This window comes from Bacillus rossius, unplaced genomic scaffold (assembly GCF_032445375.1).
Source record: "Bacillus rossius redtenbacheri isolate Brsri unplaced genomic scaffold, Brsri_v3 Brsri_v3_scf97, whole genome shotgun sequence".
Lineage (NCBI taxonomy): Eukaryota > Metazoa > Arthropoda > Insecta > Phasmatodea > Bacillidae > Bacillus > Bacillus rossius.
Genome location: NW_026963217.1, coordinates 71,213 through 94,905, shown reverse-complemented (window position 1 = coordinate 94,905; position 23,693 = coordinate 71,213). Strand labels below are relative to the sequence as shown.

At 56.8% G+C, this 23,693-nt stretch overlaps 13 non-coding genes across 13 annotated transcripts; 6 read left to right on the top strand and 7 right to left on the bottom strand.

The window, feature by feature from the left end:
* Positions 1 to 267: 267 nt before the first annotated feature.
* Positions 268 to 430, bottom strand: LOC134546114 (U1 spliceosomal RNA). Its single transcript, XR_010079063.1, has one exon. It is a non-coding gene; the product is annotated as a U1 spliceosomal RNA (small nuclear RNA).
* A 543-nt stretch (positions 431 to 973) lies between these two features.
* On the top strand, positions 974 to 1,093 carry LOC134546081 (U5 spliceosomal RNA). Its single transcript, XR_010079030.1, has one exon. It is a non-coding gene; the product is annotated as a U5 spliceosomal RNA (small nuclear RNA).
* Positions 1,094 to 9,126: 8,033 nt separating this feature from the next.
* Positions 9,127 to 9,246, top strand: LOC134546080 (U5 spliceosomal RNA). The gene has a single exon (XR_010079029.1). It is a non-coding gene; the product is annotated as a U5 spliceosomal RNA (small nuclear RNA).
* Positions 9,247 to 9,545: 299 nt separating this feature from the next.
* LOC134546112 (U1 spliceosomal RNA) lies at positions 9,546 to 9,708 on the bottom strand. Its single transcript, XR_010079061.1, has one exon. It is a non-coding gene; the product is annotated as a U1 spliceosomal RNA (small nuclear RNA).
* A 543-nt stretch (positions 9,709 to 10,251) lies between these two features.
* LOC134546078 (U5 spliceosomal RNA) lies at positions 10,252 to 10,371 on the top strand. Its single transcript, XR_010079027.1, has one exon. It is a non-coding gene; the product is annotated as a U5 spliceosomal RNA (small nuclear RNA).
* Positions 10,372 to 10,670: 299 nt separating this feature from the next.
* LOC134546111 (U1 spliceosomal RNA) lies at positions 10,671 to 10,833 on the bottom strand. The gene has a single exon (XR_010079060.1). It is a non-coding gene; the product is annotated as a U1 spliceosomal RNA (small nuclear RNA).
* A 6,356-nt stretch (positions 10,834 to 17,189) lies between these two features.
* Positions 17,190 to 17,352, bottom strand: LOC134546110 (U1 spliceosomal RNA). Its single transcript, XR_010079059.1, has one exon. It is a non-coding gene; the product is annotated as a U1 spliceosomal RNA (small nuclear RNA).
* Positions 17,353 to 17,895: 543 nt separating this feature from the next.
* LOC134546077 (U5 spliceosomal RNA) lies at positions 17,896 to 18,015 on the top strand. The gene has a single exon (XR_010079026.1). It is a non-coding gene; the product is annotated as a U5 spliceosomal RNA (small nuclear RNA).
* A 299-nt stretch (positions 18,016 to 18,314) lies between these two features.
* On the bottom strand, positions 18,315 to 18,477 carry LOC134546109 (U1 spliceosomal RNA). Its single transcript, XR_010079058.1, has one exon. It is a non-coding gene; the product is annotated as a U1 spliceosomal RNA (small nuclear RNA).
* A 543-nt stretch (positions 18,478 to 19,020) lies between these two features.
* Positions 19,021 to 19,140, top strand: LOC134546076 (U5 spliceosomal RNA). Its single transcript, XR_010079025.1, has one exon. It is a non-coding gene; the product is annotated as a U5 spliceosomal RNA (small nuclear RNA).
* Positions 19,141 to 19,439: 299 nt separating this feature from the next.
* On the bottom strand, positions 19,440 to 19,602 carry LOC134546108 (U1 spliceosomal RNA). The gene has a single exon (XR_010079057.1). It is a non-coding gene; the product is annotated as a U1 spliceosomal RNA (small nuclear RNA).
* A 543-nt stretch (positions 19,603 to 20,145) lies between these two features.
* LOC134546075 (U5 spliceosomal RNA) lies at positions 20,146 to 20,265 on the top strand. Its single transcript, XR_010079024.1, has one exon. It is a non-coding gene; the product is annotated as a U5 spliceosomal RNA (small nuclear RNA).
* Positions 20,266 to 20,564: 299 nt separating this feature from the next.
* LOC134546107 (U1 spliceosomal RNA) lies at positions 20,565 to 20,727 on the bottom strand. Its single transcript, XR_010079056.1, has one exon. It is a non-coding gene; the product is annotated as a U1 spliceosomal RNA (small nuclear RNA).
* Positions 20,728 to 23,693: the final 2,966 nt, after the last annotated feature.

Here is a 23,693-nt window from a genome sequence, read left to right as displayed (position 1 = left end):
GAGGCGGGGAGGGGGAAATCTGAAAAATCGAATTGGACAAGTATCGTTCATGGGAATTTTTTTTTTCTTTTTTCAACTATTACCATGCACAATTACGTACCTTCCTTCCGCACTTTCAAGACGGTGGGGTTGTTCGCCAAGGCACCGTAAACTTGAGACCTACGAATGCATTACATACCATACACAGATGAAAAAAAAAAAAAAAATTACACTTCACTGTACATAATTCTTAACACTACTTCACAACTACTAAGTTGAAATTTTTTCACCGGGACAGCGCGAACGCAGTCCCGACTACCAAAAATTACGCGCCCGAGTTACCCACATTTGGGGTAATCGCAGAGGTCAGCTCAACCGAAGTGCAAGGGAAGAGCCTCACCCTGGGGGAACCCCCTGCTTGATCAGGGTAGCCCCTACGCCAGGTAAGTATGCTGCGCAGTGTTTCGCTTTTCTATTTCACTTGGAGCTCGGACCACCTCATCAACGTGTTTTGAGGTTATGTACTTCTACCTCCGAAACAGCTCTTTCCCCAGACATAACACTCCCGTGCCAGTTCATCACACTACATGACAGTACACACCAACAATGCAAATACAATTTCTTCCTACAACTGCCCGTTTCTACTCGCACCTCGTTTCCTTTGTTTCTGTACCCACGGCGACGGTCGACCGCCGCGTGCATTTGGTTACCCCGTTTGCCGCGTGGCGGCACTTGGTTACACCGTTTGCCGCGTGGCGGCACTCGGGTCGTCGCGTCCGCCTCGGCAAAAAGGCGGGCACCACGGCACAGTCGAGAGGGGAACTTTTTTCCATTAGCAACATACCTAGGGTTTCACGAAATATCGAGTGCCGTGTCCCACGAGGCGATTTTCGGACGATTCGCGGCTTCAGGCTGCACGACCGTACGCTATTTTCACCATTAGTGGTGGTCCGCACATTTTTCCTATATAGTCCGGATTTTCAAAGTTTCAACCGTGCTCTGGTTTCCCTTCAAACGCATAAATCTTTCGCCTTTTACTAAAGATTTCCGTGGAGGGGAACATTTGATGAGTCTTTAAACAATTTTTTGTTGTGCCCAGTGTTTACACACTGGGCCGGTTACCGTTAAACCACTGGGCCCGGGGGTGAGGCGGGGAGGGGGAAATCTGAAAAATCGAATTGGACAAGTATCGTTCATGGGAATTTTTTTTTTCTTTTTTCAACTATTACCATGCACAATTACGTACCTTCCTTCCGCACTTTCAAGACGGTGGGGTTGTTCGCCAAGGCACCGTAAACTTGAGACCTACGAATGCATTACATACCATACACAGATGAAAAAAAAAAAAAAAATTACACTTCACTGTACATAATTCTTAACACTACTTCACAACTACTAAGTTGAAATTTTTTCACCGGGACAGCGCGAACGCAGTCCCGACTACCAAAAATTACGCGCCCGAGTTACCCACATTTGGGGTAATCGCAGAGGTCAGCTCAACCGAAGTGCAAGTTCAAGTTCAAGTTCATAACATTTATTAACAGAAAATTAAAATACACCTTGGTCGGTTTACAAACAAAAAGATACAATTACATGCCTCAGCCGCAGGCTCCTACATGAAAACAAATTTAAATAAAAAATACACAAAAAGAACGAAAGAAAACAAGTCGGTAAAAATAAGTGGGGAAAAACACGAAAAACCCCAAAACAAATTGAAAAAGGGGAAAGGAAAAATGACCAGAAACAGGAGAAGCCCCAAAACAGCTAACGAGAAGGAGGGCGGGGAATAAAAACCCCGAAAACCCCCACGAGGCAAAGAAAACAAAAAGCGAAGAATGGGTGGCGAAACGCCACCGAGGCCAAAAGAGAGAGGAAAAAAAAAAGGCGACCCGAACACTCGCGGGCCGCGGCAACAAAAGAAAGCGACGAATAAAAACATCGCAAAAAGAATGCCTAGAGAGGCAAATAAAAGATCCCAAAGGAAAAGCTAAAAGGCAGCCATGTTGGTTGCAAAAATATAGGAAAAATAATTAAGAACATTTAAAGCAAAGTGGTATCATAAATGGCAGCATACCAGCAAACGAAGGGGGAAAGCAATAACAATTAAATCCCCTACAAGAAAGGGCCAGAAGGAAGCCAAAAGGCACCCACGAGAAGCGTGGCGCAAAGCAAATACATGAAAAGACACCCAGCGCAGGCAAGATGTCACTCAATGAAACAGTACCCTAAAATAAATTTACAGCATAAGGCTGAACAAGAGCACCCCCCCCGAACCCTAACAGAGAACCAAGTGGGTCGAGGAGGGAGGGGGAAGGCACACAAAACACTAATTTAATAAACACAGACAGCAAACAAGACACGATACACAAACACCACCCTGACACAATAAAGCATTTAAAGTCCAAAAATAACCCTGAAAAAGAAAACAAAAACACACCGAAGCACACAAAGTACACCGAAGACAGCCAGAGTCAAACGACGCACAGCACGTAAAAATGTCAAAGTTAGGGTGGGTCGTCACGAAGAATGTCACGCAACCGGGGATGGGCGTGTGGCGCAGCAACGTCGTAGTCCCCAATAGACCGGACCAACGGGTTAAGGCTGCGCGCATTGCGCCTGAAGAACCGCCGGGCGAAGTCAGCAACCATCTCCACCGGCCGCCGGAGACCAGAGAGGCGGTACAGCAGCTCCACAGGCGTCCACAGCGGGTAGCCGAGCACCAGGCGCAGACCAGCGTGCAGCACAGAATTGATGGGGCGCCAGCAAGTCCGGGGAAGCGCCGCCCAGACCACCGACGCGTACAGCAACACTGGCAGGATGTAGGCCCTGTACACCAGTTGCCGGGTGGGCAGAGGCACGCCACTCCGCGCCCCCAGCACCGGCCGCAACGTCCTGTGCAGAATCCGCGTCCTCCGAACCGCCGCCGTGATGTGGGGCTGCCAGGTGAAAGTGGCGTCCAGCAGCACCCCCAGGTACTTCACCGCAGGCAAGTACGGCAGCAAGACGCCCAGGAGCACCAGGGGGGCCGGTGGTCGGCGGCGGCGCTTGGTGCAGAAGAGCACCTGGGTCTTCGCGGGGTTCGGCAAGATGCCCCAGGAGGCCATGTAGCCGCTCAAGTGACGCAGCGCCACCTGCGCCTGCGCCTGCAGCACCTGCGCGTCGTCACCGGTCACCAGAACCGCCGTGTCATCGGCGTAGAGCGCCAAAGTAGCCCCAGGCGGGGGCGCCATGTCCGCCAGGAACACAGCGAACAGCGTCGGACTCAGGATCGCCCCCTGCGGCACCCCAGCAGCCACGCGATGAATCCCGGAGAGCGCGCCATCAACCCGGACAGCAAACGTACGGTCAGCAAGGAAGCTCTGGAGGAGATTGATCAGATGGGGGCTCAGCTCCGTCCGCCGCAGCTTGTGCACCAGGGCAGCATGGTGAACCGAGTCAAAGGCGCGCTTTAAATCCAGCAGCACGAGAATGGAGTGCGCCCGCCGATTGAAGCCGGCAGAAATCAGGTCAGTCACGTATGCAACAGCTTGGAGCGCAGACAGGTGCCGGCGGAACCCAAACTGGAAGTCCTGGAGAGTGCCATGAACCGCCAGGTGGAGCCCCAAACGCCCAAGAACCATACGCTCAAAGACCTTGGAGAGGCAAGACAGCAGAGAGATAGGCCGGTACAGGGCAACATCTGGAGAAGCAGGATGCGTCTTGGGGACCGGGACGATCACAGCATGACGCCACGGCAGAGGAAAGTGTGCCAGAAGAAGGCTGAAGTTGCACAGCTTGGTGAAATAAATAAGCGCCTTCCGGGAGAGGGACTTCACCAAAACGGGGCGCACACCATCAGGGCCAGGAGCCTTCCCCAGCTTCAGCCGGCCCACGGCACGCTCCACCTCACGAGGCGTGACCAGCAGGGAGCCCACGGCGGCCGGGAGCGGCAGCGGCGGCAGATCCCGGAAGGCGGCAGCAGTCGGCCCAGCCGCCGGAACAGCGTGCGGCACGAAGGTGGACACGAAGTGGCCCGCCAACAGCTCCGCTTTATCCCGGGGGTCATCCAGGAAGCGCTGACCAGACTGCAGCGGCGGGACACCAGCGGCACGGGAGCGCAGGCCCCGGACGTAGCCCCACACCGAGCCCGTCTGCGCCGATAAAGACCGCAGGGCCAGAAGGTGCTGAGAGGCCTGCCAGTCGGTAACGGCACGGCGGCAGCGGCCCTTGTAGTACCGGTAGTCTTCCAGCGCCTGGGGGTGGCGCAGGCGCTGCCAGCAACGCCGGGCAGCATTCCGCATCCGGATCAGCGCACGCAGGGGCGGCGGTAAAGGCTTGCCCCCCGGGCGCACAGGCCGCAACGGGACGGCCGCACGCTCCGCACTGCCAAGTGCGGCAGCGAACCGCTCCACCACGTCATCCAGGTCCTCAGGGGTCGCCACCGTCAGCCCCAGGTCCAGCTGGTCATCCAGGTGCCTCCGAAAGGCCGGCCAATCCGCCCGCTGGTAGTCGCGCCGCCGCAGAGGAGGGCCAGCAGCCTGAAGACCCTGGAGAACACCGACCACCGGTAAATGGTCAGAGGCGAGGTCAGAGAGGACGGCCAGGGAAACGACGGTCAGCCGTTGGGTGGTCAGGCACAAGTCCAGGACAGAAGGGCGCTGGTTAGCCCGGGTGGGACAGTAGGTAGGCGAGGGAGGCGCATGGATGGTCAGATCGCAAGCAGCCGTGAACCGCAGGAGCGCACGGCCACGGAAGGTGTCAGCGGCGCAGCCCCAGCGAGTATGGCGGCAGTTGAAATCGCCAGCGAGCAAGACAGCAGCGTCCAGCCGCGCCAGCAGCACCAGGTCATCCGTGGGCAGCACCCGATTAGGCTGCAGGTAGGCGGCCACCACCGTGAGGGCCGGGCGCGTGGACGTCAGCCGAACAGCCACCGCCTCCGCCGCGGCCAGCGCAGGAACAGCACGGCGGTAGTGGGAGATGTGGCACCGCACCAGCACAGCAACCCCGCCACGCGGCCCAGCAGGGCGGTCAGCCCGGTGGCACACGTAGCCCGGGACGTCAAGCGCCAAATGCGGCTTGAGCCAGGTCTCGGTGAGCAGCACCAGGTCGGGCGACCAGCGGTGAAGGATGTCAGCCAGCTCCTGGGAATGAGAACGGACAGACCGGGCATTCCACAGAAGCAGGCTAGTCATGAGAGGCAGCACCAGCGGCGGGCACAGCCTGCCCGGGCCCCGCATCGTCATCGCCAAAGAGCCGCAGCAGAGCAGACAGCAGCACCTCGCCCTTCTCCAGGAGAGTGGGGGCACGCGCCAGGGCAACAAGCGTGCGCCGGATGCACTGCAGCCAGGACGAGAGGCGCAGGTCCTTCAGCAGGCGGATGATCTCCTGCACATCAGCAGCCAAGCCGCGCCCGCCCTCGGGGGGCGCATCTGCACCGCCAGCAGCAGGCCGGCCGCGGGAAGAGCCCGCAACCGCCCCCGCATAGTCCACGCCGTCACGACGAGAGGCCGGCAGACCTGGAAACTGACTGCCCCGGGTCGCATCAAACCCGCCAGGGCCCCGGGCTGGAGGCTTGCGGCGGCGCGCCTGACGCTCCTCGTACGCCAACCGAGAAGGACAGCCAGAGAAGTTGGCCGGGTGATCCAGGCCACACAGCGCACACGTGGGCGGAGAGGCAGGATCAAGCGAGCAGTCGGTAGACCGGTGGGGCCCCCCACAGCGCACACACACCGCGGGGTTATCGCAGTTGTGGCTGGAGTGGCCGAACTCCTGGCACCTATAACACTGGACAGCCCGAAGGCTGCCGCGGTACAGCTCTACCTTGACCGCGACGTGTCCCAGGTGCTTCAGCTGGAGAGCCTGCGCCTTCTGCTCCGTCCCGTTCAGCACCACGAGAAAGAGCGGCCAAGGAGTGGCCTGAGGTCCGCGGCTGCCCATACGCACCACCTTGCTGTGGGCGATGCCCTGCTCTGTCAGGAACTCGGAGATGAGCTCCACCGGGGTGTCCAGGTGGAGGTTCCGGATCACCACCCGAGCATTGCGGTCCTCCTGACTGGCCCAGGTGTGGAACGCCATGCCACGCTCCCGCAGAATGGTGCGCATCTTCTCGAAGTCCGCCTTGTTGCGCATCTGAAAGGTGGACGTGCGGGCGAAACTCTTGGCCTCGAAATCTGCAGAGAAGTGCGGCCGCAGATCCCGCAAGTCCCGCAGCGCAGTAGGCGAAAGACCCCCCTGGCACACGATGACAGGCGGCCAGGACTTCCGGCCTGTAAGAGGCGGCGCAGGGGCCGGCGCACCACCAGCAGAGGACACCGCCGGCCGCGGCGAGGGGGCCCCGGGCGCTGGCGGCCGTGCTGGGCGGCCAGAGCTAGGGCCAGCAACAGCAGACACATCGGAGAGGTCGTCCCGTGAGGTAGACAGATCACCAGAGGTCTGCGACAGCCGGGACGACCGGCCGCGGGCGCCCCCAGACTTGGGGCGTTTCCCCTTGGGCGGCGGCTTGGCCCGGGGAGGCAGAGGCCCACCAGAACCTCCACCCTGCTCCTCACGCTCCGAGTCAGGGGACAGCAAATGGTCGCCCGGGGCCGCAGCGCGCTTCCGCTTGCCCAGCAGCACCGGCTCCTGGTCCCGCGGAGCCACCACCAGGGGCTTCGGGCGGGGCACCACCAAAGGAGGACCTGAATAAACAGACACAGGAACCCCAGCACCCGACGAGACGGGCGGCGCGGGCGCGCCATCCACAGCCACAGGCGCCACAGTGACAGCAGGCGCAGTGGAATCGCCCGCCATGCCACGATACCGCAGCGAATAGTCAGGCACCGCAAAGACGTGCCCCCCAGCAGCAGTTGTCCGGCTAGTCGTCGTCACGCTTGAGGTGGTGACGGTGGCGGTGGCACACCGGAGGCAGGCCACCGGTAGCCCCACATCAGAAAAGACAGCAACAGGCGTCGCAGGCAGCTGGCACGAACCACCCGGGGGCTGGTCCACCCCCGAGGCAGACGGCGGCGTCAGGCCGGGCCGCTGGGCCGCGTACGGATCCGGCACAGGCGGCGGCACGCCGCCCCCACTGGGCTGCTTGGACCCAACGTACGAAGACTGGGTACGAGTGCGGGGGCCATCCGCCCGCCGATCAAGACTGAGGGAGCGCCGCGCCCCAGCCCCAGGCCGGGGGCCATCGCCACCAGAACCATCAGCGCGCGCCAGACGCCGGGACAAAGGCCGCGCAATCCGCTCAGGCTGCGAGGAGGACATAACAGGTGACACAATGCAGCCAGGCGCCACCGCGCTGACCGCCACACAAACAGAAGGCTGGGAGAGAGACACAGTGCGCACAGGCTGGGCAGGACAGTCAGCAATGTAGTAATGTTCGTAATCATCAGTATCAGTGGTACAGGAAATAATGTCACAAGTAGGTTCACTCGCCATAATAAGAAGAAAATAAAGAAGTAACAGAACAGCAAAAATAACCCACAACAAAACCTGGGCGCAGGAACAGAAAATTAAATATAATTAATTGGTCGCAAGTATGCCGCGCTCCAACTAACGAGGCCAACAGCAATCGATTGCGGGCCACATAGGCGGCCATTAACTGCAACAGAAAACAAGCACCGGCCGTTGCCGGAACTGCCGGAGGCCAACCACCAGGCAAGCCGAAGAAGACAAGATGGCCAGCGAGACTATTATAGCAAACAGAAAACACGAACCACAAAAATACTAAATAAACAAATCGGCAACGAAAAATACGCAAAGGAGCGAAAGACACGAGACCCAAACACAAGAACAGAAAACAGAAAAAATACAGAGCGAAAACACGAAAGTACAGAGCAAAATGACACGAAATGACGACCACAAAAATACCACGAGATCGCAAACAGCAAAACGAAAAATCAGCGAACACAGAAAACGTAAATAAACCGCGCGCGAGACACAGATCACGGACCAATAAACAATCAGCAATCACGAAAACAGAAATAAACGCAGCAGCAATTAATAGTGCAAACAGAAAGGCATGAGTCGGCCTTGCAAAATTAAATGTGCAGGAACGAGAGACCTGGCGGCCATGACACGCGGACTCGTCACAAGGAGCAGCAAGCGTGAACAGCAAAAACGGGAAATGAATGCGCAGAAAATTAATAGAACCAGCAAGGAAAGAATGTGGAACAACAAGCAGCATAAAATTAAACCAGAAAATAAGGGAAATGAAACAGACCTGAATCGGGCGTGAAATATGGGTCGGGCTCACATTATTCAGCAGACGATCACCTGCGATGACGACACAGGGCGCGGGCAGCACGGAGTTCCGCAGGCCGCCACCAGGGGCAGCACCATCCAGGCGGCGCTCGGCGAAGTCCCGCGCAGGCCAGCGGCTTGTAGATCCCGCCACCAGGAGCAGCACCAGGCACCGCAACACCAGCAGCTTCTGACTGCCGCCGCTAGGCGGCAGCACCGACGCACGCGCACACGACCAGGAATTTACACACTCGCGGGGTTACAGCAAAACCGATGGACCCGGGGGTGAAGCGGGGAGGGGGGGAAAACCGAAATTCAGCGAAAAGAGCACAACTACGCGCGTAAGCACACTCAAAACGACCCGCACACAGGGTAGCCCCTACGCCAGGTAAGTATGCTGCGCAGTGTTTCGCTTTTCTATTTCACTTGGAGCTCGGACCACCTCATCAACGTGTTTTGAGGTTATGTACTTCTACCTCCGAAACAGCTCTTTCCCCAGACATAACACTCCCGTGCCAGTTCATCACACTACATGACAGTACACACCAACAATGCAAATACAATTTCTTCCTACAACTGCCCGTTTCTACTCGCACCTCGTTTCCTTTGTTTCTGTACCCACGGCGACGGTCGACCGCCGCGTGCATTTGGTTACCCCGTTTGCCGCGTGGCGGCACTTGGTTACACCGTTTGCCGCGTGGCGGCACTCGGGTCGTCGCGTCCGCCTCGGCAAAAAGGCGGGCACCACGGCACAGTCGAGAGGGGAACTTTTTTCCATTAGCAACATACCTAGGGTTTCACGAAATATCGAGTGCCGTGTCCCACGAGGCGATTTTCGGACGATTCGCGGCTTCAGGCTGCACGACCGTACGCTATTTTCACCATTAGTGGTGGTCCGCACATTTTTCCTATATAGTCCGGATTTTCAAAGTTTCAACCGTGCTCTGGTTTCCCTTCAAACGCATAAATCTTTCGCCTTTTACTAAAGATTTCCGTGGAGGGGAACATTTGATGAGTCTTTAAACAATTTTTTGTTGTGCCCAGTGTTTACACACTGGGCCGGTTACCGTTAAACCACTGGGCCCGGGGGTGAGGCGGGGAGGGGGAAATCTGAAAAATCGAATTGGACAAGTATCGTTCATGGGAATTTTTTTTTTCTTTTTTCAACTATTACCATGCACAATTACGTACCTTCCTTCCGCACTTTCAAGACGGTGGGGTTGTTCGCCAAGGCACCGTAAACTTGAGACCTACGAATGCATTACATACCATACACAGATGAAAAAAAAAAAAAAAATTACACTTCACTGTACATAATTCTTAACACTACTTCACAACTACTAAGTTGAAATTTTTTCACCGGGACAGCGCGAACGCAGTCCCGACTACCAAAAATTACGCGCCCGAGTTACCCACATTTGGGGTAATCGCAGAGGTCAGCTCAACCGAAGTGCAAGGGAAGAGCCTCACCCTGGGGGAACCCCCTGCTTGATCAGGGTAGCCCCTACGCCAGGTAAGTATGCTGCGCAGTGTTTCGCTTTTCTATTTCACTTGGAGCTCGGACCACCTCATCAACGTGTTTTGAGGTTATGTACTTCTACCTCCGAAACAGCTCTTTCCCCAGACATAACACTCCCGTGCCAGTTCATCACACTACATGACAGTACACACCAACAATGCAAATACAATTTCTTCCTACAACTGCCCGTTTCTACTCGCACCTCGTTTCCTTTGTTTCTGTACCCACGGCGACGGTCGACCGCCGCGTGCATTTGGTTACCCCGTTTGCCGCGTGGCGGCACTTGGTTACACCGTTTGCCGCGTGGCGGCACTCGGGTCGTCGCGTCCGCCTCGGCAAAAAGGCGGGCACCACGGCACAGTCGAGAGGGGAACTTTTTTCCATTAGCAACATACCTAGGGTTTCACGAAATATCGAGTGCCGTGTCCCACGAGGCGATTTTCGGACGATTCGCGGCTTCAGGCTGCACGACCGTACGCTATTTTCACCATTAGTGGTGGTCCGCACATTTTTCCTATATAGTCCGGATTTTCAAAGTTTCAACCGTGCTCTGGTTTCCCTTCAAACGCATAAATCTTTCGCCTTTTACTAAAGATTTCCGTGGAGGGGAACATTTGATGAGTCTTTAAACAATTTTTTGTTGTGCCCAGTGTTTACACACTGGGCCGGTTACCGTTAAACCACTGGGCCCGGGGGTGAGGCGGGGAGGGGGAAATCTGAAAAATCGAATTGGACAAGTATCGTTCATGGGAATTTTTTTTTTCTTTTTTCAACTATTACCATGCACAATTACGTACCTTCCTTCCGCACTTTCAAGACGGTGGGGTTGTTCGCCAAGGCACCGTAAACTTGAGACCTACGAATGCATTACATACCATACACAGATGAAAAAAAAAAAAAAAATTACACTTCACTGTACATAATTCTTAACACTACTTCACAACTACTAAGTTGAAATTTTTTCACCGGGACAGCGCGAACGCAGTCCCGACTACCAAAAATTACGCGCCCGAGTTACCCACATTTGGGGTAATCGCAGAGGTCAGCTCAACCGAAGTGCAAGGGAAGAGCCTCACCCTGGGGGAACCCCCTGCTTGATCAGGGTAGCCCCTACGCCAGGTAAGTATGCTGCGCAGTGTTTCGCTTTTCTATTTCACTTGGAGCTCGGACCACCTCATCAACGTGTTTTGAGGTTATGTACTTCTACCTCCGAAACAGCTCTTTCCCCAGACATAACACTCCCGTGCCAGTTCATCACACTACATGACAGTACACACCAACAATGCAAATACAATTTCTTCCTACAACTGCCCGTTTCTACTCGCACCTCGTTTCCTTTGTTTCTGTACCCACGGCGACGGTCGACCGCCGCGTGCATTTGGTTACCCCGTTTGCCGCGTGGCGGCACTTGGTTACACCGTTTGCCGCGTGGCGGCACTCGGGTCGTCGCGTCCGCCTCGGCAAAAAGGCGGGCACCACGGCACAGTCGAGAGGGGAACTTTTTTCCATTAGCAACATACCTAGGGTTTCACGAAATATCGAGTGCCGTGTCCCACGAGGCGATTTTCGGACGATTCGCGGCTTCAGGCTGCACGACCGTACGCTATTTTCACCATTAGTGGTGGTCCGCACATTTTTCCTATATAGTCCGGATTTTCAAAGTTTCAACCGTGCTCTGGTTTCCCTTCAAACTGCTCTTAGGTGCTACTCTGAGTGGTTTGCAGGGATTTCCTTAGTTAATTCGAGTTTTCCTCGCGTGCTTTTATAATCCGACCAGTCGTTTCTGGTGCGAAGACTTGCTGCTGGGTGCATATCCGGATCTGGTAACTCTCAGCAGCAAGCAACAGGGTCCCCCCCTGGGCATTGCTGGGGGGACTCTGCAGAAATAAATTCAACCCTCGGGTTCCACTAATTATTATTTTATTTTTATTTACAAGTTCTACTCAGCATCACTCCTATTATATTCACTCCATCTTCTTCCACCTTTAACTGACTGCTGACTGCTGCTGCTGCTTCCTGGGGCTGTCACCAGGTGGCCGAGAAGAGTAGTTCCTCCCAGGTGTGGCTCTTGGCCTGCCGACTTGATTGTTTCTCGTCGGCATGGCCGAGGGGGGGTCCGGGGAGGACCCGCCCCTGGGGGACTCCGACTTTGAGGGCCGACTCCAACCGCCATTGAGGGACTACACCAGGCCTCCTGGTGGCCACCGAGACCGGACGGGTGCCTCGGGCGATGCTGGAGCAGAGGGATGCTCGCCGCCCCCCACCCCCAGCCGGACCGGGATCCGCACCCAGGAGCGCTGCACGAAGGTGTCGGAGTCCAAGCATCACCAGATGGTGCCACCTGGCTTCTGCTCCGACACCCCCTTCACCCCGGACGTCACCATGGCAGCAACCCTCACCACCACGACCACCACCATGACGACCACGACAGTTTGCACTTTCACCCCCTCTGCTTCTCACCCCATCTCCTCACCATTCTCAGCGCCTTCCCCCTCACTGCCACTCATCCCTGTCGAGCCTGCGGCCCCCCGGGACGTGCCGATGGACACCGGCTTCAGCCTCCCCCGCCGGACGGTGAAGCGGCCGAGGATGGGGCGCGCCGAGGACCGCACCTCCATCTCCAACCGGTTTGGCGCCCTCGAGCTCGACTCCGCCGGCGAGGAGGGGACCTCGTCCCGGGACTCGTCACCTGCACCATCCACGTCATCCCGCATCTCACACCTCACCCGCCGCACCACCCCCCGACCGACTACGACCGCCGCGACTCAGCCATCGACCTCCGCTGCTCGTCAGCCGTCGCCTCGACCATCCACCTCCGCATCTGCACCTGGACCCCGCACCCGGCCTCCCACCCAACCTGCTGCCGCCCCCGCATCTGCCTCCGCCGCCGCCACCGTCAAGCCTACCCGCATGCCGCCCATCGGCTGCCGCCTCCCCATCACCACCAGCCCCTTCACCCTGGCCCAATCGTTTCAGTCGCTCCTTTCTGGCAAGCTATCCATCACCTCCGTCGACGGCCGCACCTCCTTTTACACTTCTAACGCCGCTGATCACACCTTCCTATACAACCACCTCACCCAGCTCGGCCATCAGCCTTTCACGCACCTGCGACAGGACGAGAAGGGGGACCGACTCGTCCTGAAGCGTCTCCCACTCACCACTACCCCCGAGGAGGTGCACGCCGCCCTCCTCGACCTGGACCTACCCGTTGCTTCCGTCACTCCGCTCCGCGTCACCGACACCGCCACGACCCGTCCGTTCCTGGTTAATACTCACCACCTGGGGGAGGCAGCTCCCTTCCTGGCTCTACGCTCCCTGGGCTGCTGGGTGGTCTCCGTCGAACGCTATCGTGGCAGCGGGCGGGTCCCGCAGTGTTACCGGTGCCAGCAGGCCGGCCACCCATCCACACGCTGCGAGAGGCCGGTGGCCTGTTTCAAGTGTGCCGGGCCCCACCGGTCCCGCGAGTGCACTTCGACGACTCCGAAGTGCGTCAATTGCGGCGAGGCGCACTTCGCGACTTCCATGGACTGCCGGGTGAACCAGGCCTACCTCAGACGCCACCCCCCCCGACAACAGCCTGAGGCCACCCCGGCACCGCGACCGCGACCGCCAAACTTGACCGACGCTCGTGCCTTTCCCGCCGTCACCTCCAACGCCTGGACTCGGCGCGGTTCCGCCGCCGCCACCCTGTTCCCCTCCCGCGACGGGCCATCTCCATCTGCACCTCAGGGCCCCTCATCTCACCGACCGGACGCTGACGACACTTCATTCACCGCGATCATACGTGACCTCATCCAGCTGTTTCGGCAGTACTTTCCCTTCATTCGCCGCACCCTGACCGCCCTGTCCCATGCCAAGTCCCCTTCGGAGAGATTCGAGGTGCTCCTCCAAGCGCTTCTGGGTCTCTTCGATGGATCCCCCGCCGCCCCTTAAGCTCCTAGTCTGGAACGCCTTTTCTTTGCTCCCTAAGCTTCTCGACTTCCTTCACCTCGTCGACGAGCACTCACCCGATGTCGTGTTCCTATCAGAGACCTGGCTGACCCCCGCTGTACCCCTCCGCGTCCCGGGATATGCCGTCCACCGCTCCGACCGTGATGGTCGGGGGGGTGGGGTGGCACTCCTGGTGCGCGACACCTTCACCCATCACCGCCGACACATTCCACCTTCACCCGCGACTGAGGCTGTGGCCGTGCGCCTGTTCGGACAGCCCTACTCCCTGACTCTAGTCTCCGTGTATCTCCCACCCCAATTTGCCTTCCCCTCTGCCGCCGTTGTCGCCCTCGGTCGGCTCGATGCCCATGTCGTGCTGGCCGGGGACTTCAACGCCACCCATCCCTACTGGGGCTGCGTCGCGGCCAACCGCCGAGGCAGCTCCCTCCGTCAGCTCCTCCGGCGTACTAACCTCTCCATCTGCGCCCCCGCCACCCCCACATTCTTCCCCGCTCAGCACCACCGTCATCCCAGTATCATCGACCTCGCCCTCACCACACCGCTCCCCATCATCTCTGGTCTCACCACGCTCACCGCCGGGGCCTCGGATCACCTGCCCGTCCTCGGCTCCCTTCACTTCTACCCCCATTCCAACCCGCACCTTCCCCGCTTCGACTTCCGCAACGCCGACTGGAATGGGTTCCAGACCACCCTCTCATCATCACTCGACCTCACCCTCCCCTTCGACACCCCCGACCGTCTCGACGCCAACGTCGTGTCATTCACCCGGGCCGTCTCTGCGGCCGCCTCCGCTCACATTCCGCTGGCCACTCCAAGTACCCGCATCACCCCCTTCCCGCCTTACCTGCGTGACGCCGTGGTCCTGCGCGACCGCTTCCGCGGCCTGTGGCAGGCCAACCGGTCCCCGTTGACACGGATGGTGTTCCTCCTGCTGCGGGGCCGGTGCCGCCGGATGGTCGCGGCGTGGAAGGCGCATTTGGAGACCCGGCGTCTCGGCTCCCTCGCCTCTGCATCCGGCTCTCTGTGGACCTACGTCCGGCGCCTCCGATCGGTCCCCACCACTATTCCCCCACTCACCCACCCGGCCGGGGTGGCGGAGACTGCCCCTGAGCGATCGGAGGCGGTCGCTGCCTACCTCGCGACCACGTTTGCCTCCGCTGACCCCCCCACCCTCTCCTCCGAGTCTTCGGACGACGGGGACACACCCCCCCCCCCTCGCACATCACGTCACTCTGCCCGTTCTTCCGGACTCTCTGCCATTCCCTCTCGCCACGCCATCGGAGGTGCGCACACTCCTCCTCCGTCTCAAGCCCCCTTCTGCCCCCGGTTCCGACTCTCTGCCTGCACCCGTCCTCCGTGCTCTTCCTCGGAAGGCGACGGTCTTCCTTACCCGCATCATCAACGCGATGTTCCTTCTCTGTCATTTCCCCACCCCTTGGAAAGTGGCCATTGTCTCACCCATACCCAAACCCGGGAAGCCCCCTTCCCTACCATCATCGTACCGCCCCATTTCTCTTCTACCCATCATCTCTAAGGTCGCAGAGCGGACCATTCTCACACGCCTTCTCCTTCACGTCAACCTCTTGCATCTTCTCCCCCATCACCAGTTCGGTTTCCGCAAACGTCACTCCACCTCCCACGCCATCGCCCGTGTGGAGGTGCTGGCTGTCCAAGGTTTCGCACGGCGCCAACACACGGGCATGGTGCTTCTGGACCTTGCCCGGGCATTTGATTCCGTGCCCCATTCACAACTCATTCACCGTCTCTCCGCCACCGACCTTCCACCTCATCTCATACGCCTCATCTGCTCGTTCCTGGGGGGTCGTACCTTCCGGGTTCGGGTGGAGGGCGAACTCTCCGACCCCCGTCACATCATGGCCGGCGTCCCCCAGGGCGCCATCCTTTCACCCCTTCTCTTCACCCTTCACATCGCCGACCTGCAACCACCACCTGGCACTCACCTGGTTCAGTACGCCGATGACACTTGCCTCCTCGCTTCCTCCGTCTCCGAGCGGATGCTCGGCGACCGCCTGAGCCGCGGGCTCACATCACTCTCTACTCAGTTCCTCGCGCACGGCATCGGGCTGAACTGCTCGAAGACCCAATCCATTCTCTTCTCACGCATCCACCCACGCCAGGACCACCCCCCACGAGTTTCCAGCACTGCCATCCCCTGGTCACCCGAGGTCCGCTATCTGGGGGTGACCCTGGACAGTACCTTCACTTTCATCCCGCACCTTGCTTCCATGAAGACTCAATCCAGGGCGGTCTTGGCGCAGCTGGCACCGATACTGCGACCCTCATCTGGCACCCCCCTCCCGGTTCGCATCACCGCATTTCATTCCTACGTCATCCCACGCTTCACCTACGCATCCCCCGTGTGGGTTCATTCATCCCGTTTCAACCTTCGCCCCATTACCCGCACCTACTTCCTGGGGATTCGTCTCCTTCTCGGACTCCCCCGCGCCACCTCCAGGCTGACTCTCCTGGCAGACTCCGGCCTGCCCCACCTTCACCCTCTCCTTCGCTCCATGACAACTTACTTCCTACGCCGATGCCGACGCAGCGACAACCCCCTCATCCTTCAACTTGCGGAGCCGCTGCCTCCTGCACCCCACCCACGACGACCGCTCTTTTCGACTGACCACTTACGCGACGACTCCGACGACGACGCTGACGACGTCCCGGCGGCCGGTGGGCCCGGTAGATGACGGCGTAGACCTCCACGTCCACCGGTAGCCTCCGCGGACCCGCCACCATAGTTCACCATCTACATCGCCACTCCGTCTTCTTCCCATCGTCATCAGCATCGCCGTTTTCTCCGCGCGGCCTCCATCAGCTGCGCGGCTCCTGGATCAGCATCTCTTCACCCCCAGCAGTCCCTCACCCCCCCTCCACCCAACAAGTAGCCGGGACCTTCAAGAACCTCCGTGTTGGCGGGGTCCAGCAGCATCGTCATGTTCTTCATCTTTGTGTTTATGTTCTGTACAGTGTTCTTGTCCACTGCCTTGTATGTATCTTTATGTATTAAATGATGTTTTTGTGTGTGGGCCCCTAGGGGCCCCACTTATATAAAAAAAAAAAAAAAAAAAAAAAAAAAAAAAAAAAAAAAAAAAAAAAAAAAAAAAAAAAAAAAAAAAAAAAAAAAAAAAAAAACTAAAGATTTCCGTGGAGGGGAACATTTGATGAGTCTTTAAACAATTTTTTGTTGTGCCCAGTGTTTACACACTGGGCCGGTTACCGTTAAACCACTGGGCCCGGGGGTGAGGCGGGGAGGGGGAAATCTGAAAAATCGAATTGGACAAGTATCGTTCATGGGAATTTTTTTTTTCTTTTTTCAACTATTACCATGCACAATTACGTACCTTCCTTCCGCACTTTCAAGACGGTGGGGTTGTTCGCCAAGGCACCGTAAACTTGAGACCTACGAATGCATTACATACCATACACAGATGAAAAAAAAAAAAAAAATTACACTTCACTGTACATAATTCTTAACACTACTTCACAACTACTAAGTTGAAATTTTTTCACCGGGACAGCGCGAACGCAGTCCCGACTACCAAAAATTACGCGCCCGAGTTACCCACATTTGGGGTAATCGCAGAGGTCAGCTCAACCGAAGTGCAAGGGAAGAGCCTCACCCTGGGGGAACCCCCTGCTTGATCAGGGTAGCCCCTACGCCAGGTAAGTATGCTGCGCAGTGTTTCGCTTTTCTATTTCACTTGGAGCTCGGACCACCTCATCAACGTGTTTTGAGGTTATGTACTTCTACCTCCGAAACAGCTCTTTCCCCAGACATAACACTCCCGTGCCAGTTCATCACACTACATGACAGTACACACCAACAATGCAAATACAATTTCTTCCTACAACTGCCCGTTTCTACTCGCACCTCGTTTCCTTTGTTTCTGTACCCACGGCGACGGTCGACCGCCGCGTGCATTTGGTTACCCCGTTTGCCGCGTGGCGGCACTTGGTTACACCGTTTGCCGCGTGGCGGCACTCGGGTCGTCGCGTCCGCCTCGGCAAAAAGGCGGGCACCACGGCACAGTCGAGAGGGGAACTTTTTTCCATTAGCAACATACCTAGGGTTTCACGAAATATCGAGTGCCGTGTCCCACGAGGCGATTTTCGGACGATTCGCGGCTTCAGGCTGCACGACCGTACGCTATTTTCACCATTAGTGGTGGTCCGCACATTTTTCCTATATAGTCCGGATTTTCAAAGTTTCAACCGTGCTCTGGTTTCCCTTCAAACGCATAAATCTTTCGCCTTTTACTAAAGATTTCCGTGGAGGGGAACATTTGATGAGTCTTTAAACAATTTTTTGTTGTGCCCAGTGTTTACACACTGGGCCGGTTACCGTTAAACCACTGGGCCCGGGGGTGAGGCGGGGAGGGGGAAATCTGAAAAATCGAATTGGACAAGTATCGTTCATGGGAATTTTTTTTTTCTTTTTTCAACTATTACCATGCACAATTACGTACCTTCCTTCCGCACTTTCAAGACGGTGGGGTTGTTCGCCAAGGCACCGTAAACTTGAGACCTACGAATGCATTACATACCATACACAGATGAAAAAAAAAAAAAAAATTACACTTCACTGTACATAATTCTTAACACTACTTCACAACTACTAAGTTGAAATTTTTTCACCGGGACAGCGCGAACGCAGTCCCGACTACCAAAAATTACGCGCCCGAGTTACCCACATTTGGGGTAATCGCAGAGGTCAGCTCAACCGAAGTGCAAGGGAAGAGCCTCACCCTGGGGGAACCCCCTGCTTGATCAGGGTAGCCCCTACGCCAGGTAAGTATGCTGCGCAGTGTTTCGCTTTTCTATTTCACTTGGAGCTCGGACCACCTCATCAACGTGTTTTGAGGTTATGTACTTCTACCTCCGAAACAGCTCTTTCCCCAGACATAACACTCCCGTGCCAGTTCATCACACTACATGACAGTACACACCAACAATGCAAATACAATTTCTTCCTACAACTGCCCGTTTCTACTCGCACCTCGTTTCCTTTGTTTCTGTACCCACGGCGACGGTCGACCGCCGCGTGCATTTGGTTACCCCGTTTGCCGCGTGGCGGCACTTGGTTACACCGTTTGCCGCGTGGCGGCACTCGGGTCGTCGCGTCCGCCTCGGCAAAAAGGCGGGCACCACGGCACAGTCGAGAGGGGAACTTTTTTCCATTAGCAACATACCTAGGGTTTCACGAAATATCGAGTGCCGTGTCCCACGAGGCGATTTTCGGACGATTCGCGGCTTCAGGCTGCACGACCGTACGCTATTTTCACCATTAGTGGTGGTCCGCACATTTTTCCTATATAGTCCGGATTTTCAAAGTTTCAACCGTGCTCTGGTTTCCCTTCAAACGCATAAATCTTTCGCCTTTTACTAAAGATTTCCGTGGAGGGGAACATTTGATGAGTCTTTAAACAATTTTTTGTTGTGCCCAGTGTTTACACACTGGGCCGGTTACCGTTAAACCACTGGGCCCGGGGGTGAGGCGGGGAGGGGGAAATCTGAAAAATCGAATTGGACAAGTATCGTTCATGGGAATTTTTTTTTTCTTTTTTCAACTATTACCATGCACAATTACGTACCTTCCTTCCGCACTTTCAAGACGGTGGGGTTGTTCGCCAAGGCACCGTAAACTTGAGACCTACGAATGCATTACATACCATACACAGATGAAAAAAAAAAAAAAAATTACACTTCACTGTACATAATTCTTAACACTACTTCACAACTACTAAGTTGAAATTTTTTCACCGGGACAGCGCGAACGCAGTCCCGACTACCAAAAATTACGCGCCCGAGTTACCCACATTTGGGGTAATCGCAGAGGTCAGCTCAACCGAAGTGCAAGGGAAGAGCCTCACCCTGGGGGAACCCCCTGCTTGATCAGGGTAGCCCCTACGCCAGGTAAGTATGCTGCGCAGTGTTTCGCTTTTCTATTTCACTTGGAGCTCGGACCACCTCATCAACGTGTTTTGAGGTTATGTACTTCTACCTCCGAAACAGCTCTTTCCCCAGACATAACACTCCCGTGCCAGTTCATCACACTACATGACAGTACACACCAACAATGCAAATACAATTTCTTCCTACAACTGCCCGTTTCTACTCGCACCTCGTTTCCTTTGTTTCTGTACCCACGGCGACGGTCGACCGCCGCGTGCATTTGGTTACCCCGTTTGCCGCGTGGCGGCACTTGGTTACACCGTTTGCCGCGTGGCGGCACTCGGGTCGTCGCGTCCGCCTCGGCAAAAAGGCGGGCACCACGGCACAGTCGAGAGGGGAACTTTTTTCCATTAGCAACATACCTAGGGTTTCACGAAATATCGAGTGCCGTGTCCCACGAGGCGATTTTCGGACGATTCGCGGCTTCAGGCTGCACGACCGTACGCTATTTTCACCATTAGTGGTGGTCCGCACATTTTTCCTATATAGTCCGGATTTTCAAAGTTTCAACCGTGCTCTGGTTTCCCTTCAAACGCATAAATCTTTCGCCTTTTACTAAAGATTTCCGTGGAGGGGAACATTTGATGAGTCTTTAAACAATTTTTTGTTGTGCCCAGTGTTTACACACTGGGCCGGTTACCGTTAAACCACTGGGCCCGGGGGTGAGGCGGGGAGGGGGAAATCTGAAAAATCGAATTGGACAAGTATCGTTCATGGGAATTTTTTTTTTCTTTTTTCAACTATTACCATGCACAATTACGTACCTTCCTTCCGCACTTTCAAGACGGTGGGGTTGTTCGCCAAGGCACCGTAAACTTGAGACCTACGAATGCATTACATACCATACACAGATGAAAAAAAAAAAAAAAATTACACTTCACTGTACATAATTCTTAACACTACTTCACAACTACTAAGTTGAAATTTTTTCACCGGGACAGCGCGAACGCAGTCCCGACTACCAAAAATTACGCGCCCGAGTTACCCACATTTGGGGTAATCGCAGAGGTCAGCTCAACCGAAGTGCAAGGGAAGAGCCTCACCCTGGGGGAACCCCCTGCTTGATCAGGGTAGCCCCTACGCCAGGTAAGTATGCTGCGCAGTGTTTCGCTTTTCTATTTCACTTGGAGCTCGGACCACCTCATCAACGTGTTTTGAGGTTATGTACTTCTACCTCCGAAACAGCTCTTTCCCCAGACATAACACTCCCGTGCCAGTTCATCACACTACATGACAGTACACACCAACAATGCAAATACAATTTCTTCCTACAACTGCCCGTTTCTACTCGCACCTCGTTTCCTTTGTTTCTGTACCCACGGCGACGGTCGACCGCCGCGTGCATTTGGTTACCCCGTTTGCCGCGTGGCGGCACTTGGTTACACCGTTTGCCGCGTGGCGGCACTCGGGTCGTCGCGTCCGCCTCGGCAAAAAGGCGGGCACCACGGCACAGTCGAGAGGGGAACTTTTTTCCATTAGCAACATACCTAGGGTTTCACGAAATATCGAGTGCCGTGTCCCACGAGGCGATTTTCGGACGATTCGCGGCTTCAGGCTGCACGACCGTACGCTATTTTCACCATTAGTGGTGGTCCGCACATTTTTCCTATATAGTCCGGATTTTCAAAGTTTCAACCGTGCTCTGGTTTCCCTTCAAAGGCATCAAACTGTTCAGGGGAATTTTTTAAAAGCTTTTTGAAGCAAATCTGAGCACTTTTGGCCATTAACTAACTGGTTTCCTTTCAGCAATTTCAGCGAGCCGCCGAGACCTGCTGCTGCTAGTTCCTGAGTCGACCACCAGGAGTGCTCTTGTGTAGATCTAGTTCTTAGATCCTAGATCTTCTTCTTGTGAGTGCTGTGCGCCACCGAGTCGCGGCCTATTGGGGCGGCTGAGGGGGGAGTTTGGAATGGACTCCCTCCCGATGAAGCCAAACCAGGGCGGGGGCGACCTCGGTCAGAGGCCATCGGCCGAGGCCACTTCTTGTGACTCCCGGCAACCAAGTTGTAGCCTATTGGGGAGGCCGAGGGGAGAGTTTGGAATGGACTCTCTCCCGATGACGCCGAACCAGGGCGGGGACGACTTTGGTCCGAGGCCCTCGGCCGAGGCCGGTTCTGGCGATGAGATGACTACTGACAATCGGCCACCCCAGCCACGACAATACTGTGGACCGCATCGCCAGCGCTTGGAGACCATGCAAGTCGGGTCTGGGGAGGCGGGCGCTGCTGGGGTCGGGGGGGTGGCTCCGCCTCCCTCCCCCGCGCCGGCCGGGCTGCGCACCCAGACTGTTTGCATTAAGGTCAGCGAGACGAAACATCTTCACGGCCTGGACGTCTCCACCATCCTCGCTCTGCCTACGACTACCTCTGCTCCAACACCACCAACTGTGACTACTACTACCACCACGGCCTGCATCACTTCACCGATCATGTCTCCTGCGCCTTCTCTTCCGCTGTTGCCGACCGACTCACCGCCTGCCGCCGTTCCTCCTGCTGCGACTGCTACTCCCATGGACACCGGCTTCATCGTTCCCACGAAGACCGTCAAGCGCGCCCACCCCGACCAGCACTCCTCCGACGATGCCGTCCCTACCAGCAACCGCTACGACAGTCTCCTCAGTCTACCGGATACCGACACCGACGACGGCGCTGGGGCTGCCTCCTCGGACCGACCCTTGACTGCCAAGCCCCGCCGCAAGCAGCATGCTAAACGGCACCGGCCCGACACGCAACCTCCTCCTGTGCCCTTCACCACTCTCCCGGGCCCCTCTTCGACGAGTCCCAGCTCATCTCGTGCTCCACCCCGCCCTCCAGCCTCGCAGCCTCGTGCCTCCTCCTCGGCGGCGCCTCGCCCGCCTACCTCCACTCCTCGCACGCCTCGCATGCCTCCGATCGCCTGCCTTCTCACGCCCACAGCCGGCCCCTTCGCCACTGCACAACGTTTTCAGTCTCTCCTCTCCGGTCCTCTCTCTGTCACCTCCGTCAATGACCGCACCTCCTTTTATACCAGCAACCCTCAGGACCACCAGCTCCTATTTGACGAACTCCAACGCCTCGGATATAAACCCTACACCCATCTCCGCCCCGACGAGCGTGCCGATCGAGTTGTGATCAAGAAACTCCCTCTCTCCACGACGGCTGACGAGGTCACCCAGTCCCTGCTCGACCTGCACCTACCTGTGGCATCTGTGGTGGCCATGCGCACCTCTCCTACTTCAACGACCCGGCCTTTCCTGGTCACTACATCCGGTCTGGGTGAGGCAGCCCCCTTCCTGAAGTTGAAGACATTGGGCTGCTGGGTGGTGGCAGTTGAGAAATACCGCGGCTCGGGGCGCGTACCTCAGTGCTACCGCTGCCAGCGGCCTGGACACCCGTCCTCCCGATGCCACCGGGACCTCGCCTGTTTCAAGTGCGCTGGGCCCCACTGGTCTCGGGACTGCACCTCGACTACCCGACGCTGCACGCTCTGTGACGGGGCCCACTTCGCTACTTCCACTGACTGTCGCGTGATTCAGGCTTACCTGCGCCGACACCCTCAACGACTCACTGACGCCACGACGACTGCCGTGGGGACCGGGCCCTCTGTCCCGTCCCTGTCCGATCCCAAGACGTTTCCTGCTCTCTCCACCAATGCTTGGGCACGCCCTCCCCCCGTTGTACCGGTTGTTCCCCCCTCTGCCACCTCGCACCCTCCTCCTTCCGCTCCTTCTTCTGACTCTCGACCGCTTGCCTCCGACTCAGACTGCTCGTCGCTTTCATCCCTCATTCACGACTTCATTTCATTCATCCGACAGTACCTCCCGCTCATCCGGACTGTCCTGACGGCACTCTCCCGAGCCCGCACCTCCACCGAGAAGTTCGAAGTGCTCCTCCAGGCCCTTCTGAATTTCTTCGATGGATCCCGCCCCTCCCCTTAGTGTCCTCATCTGGAACGTCTTTTCCCTCCTCCCTAAGCTCCACGACCTTTTGCACCTGCTCCACGAGCGATCGCCCGACGTCGTGTTCCTTTCTGAGACCTGGCTCTCCCCCTCTGCCCCCGTCCTGGTCCCCGGGTATGCGGTCC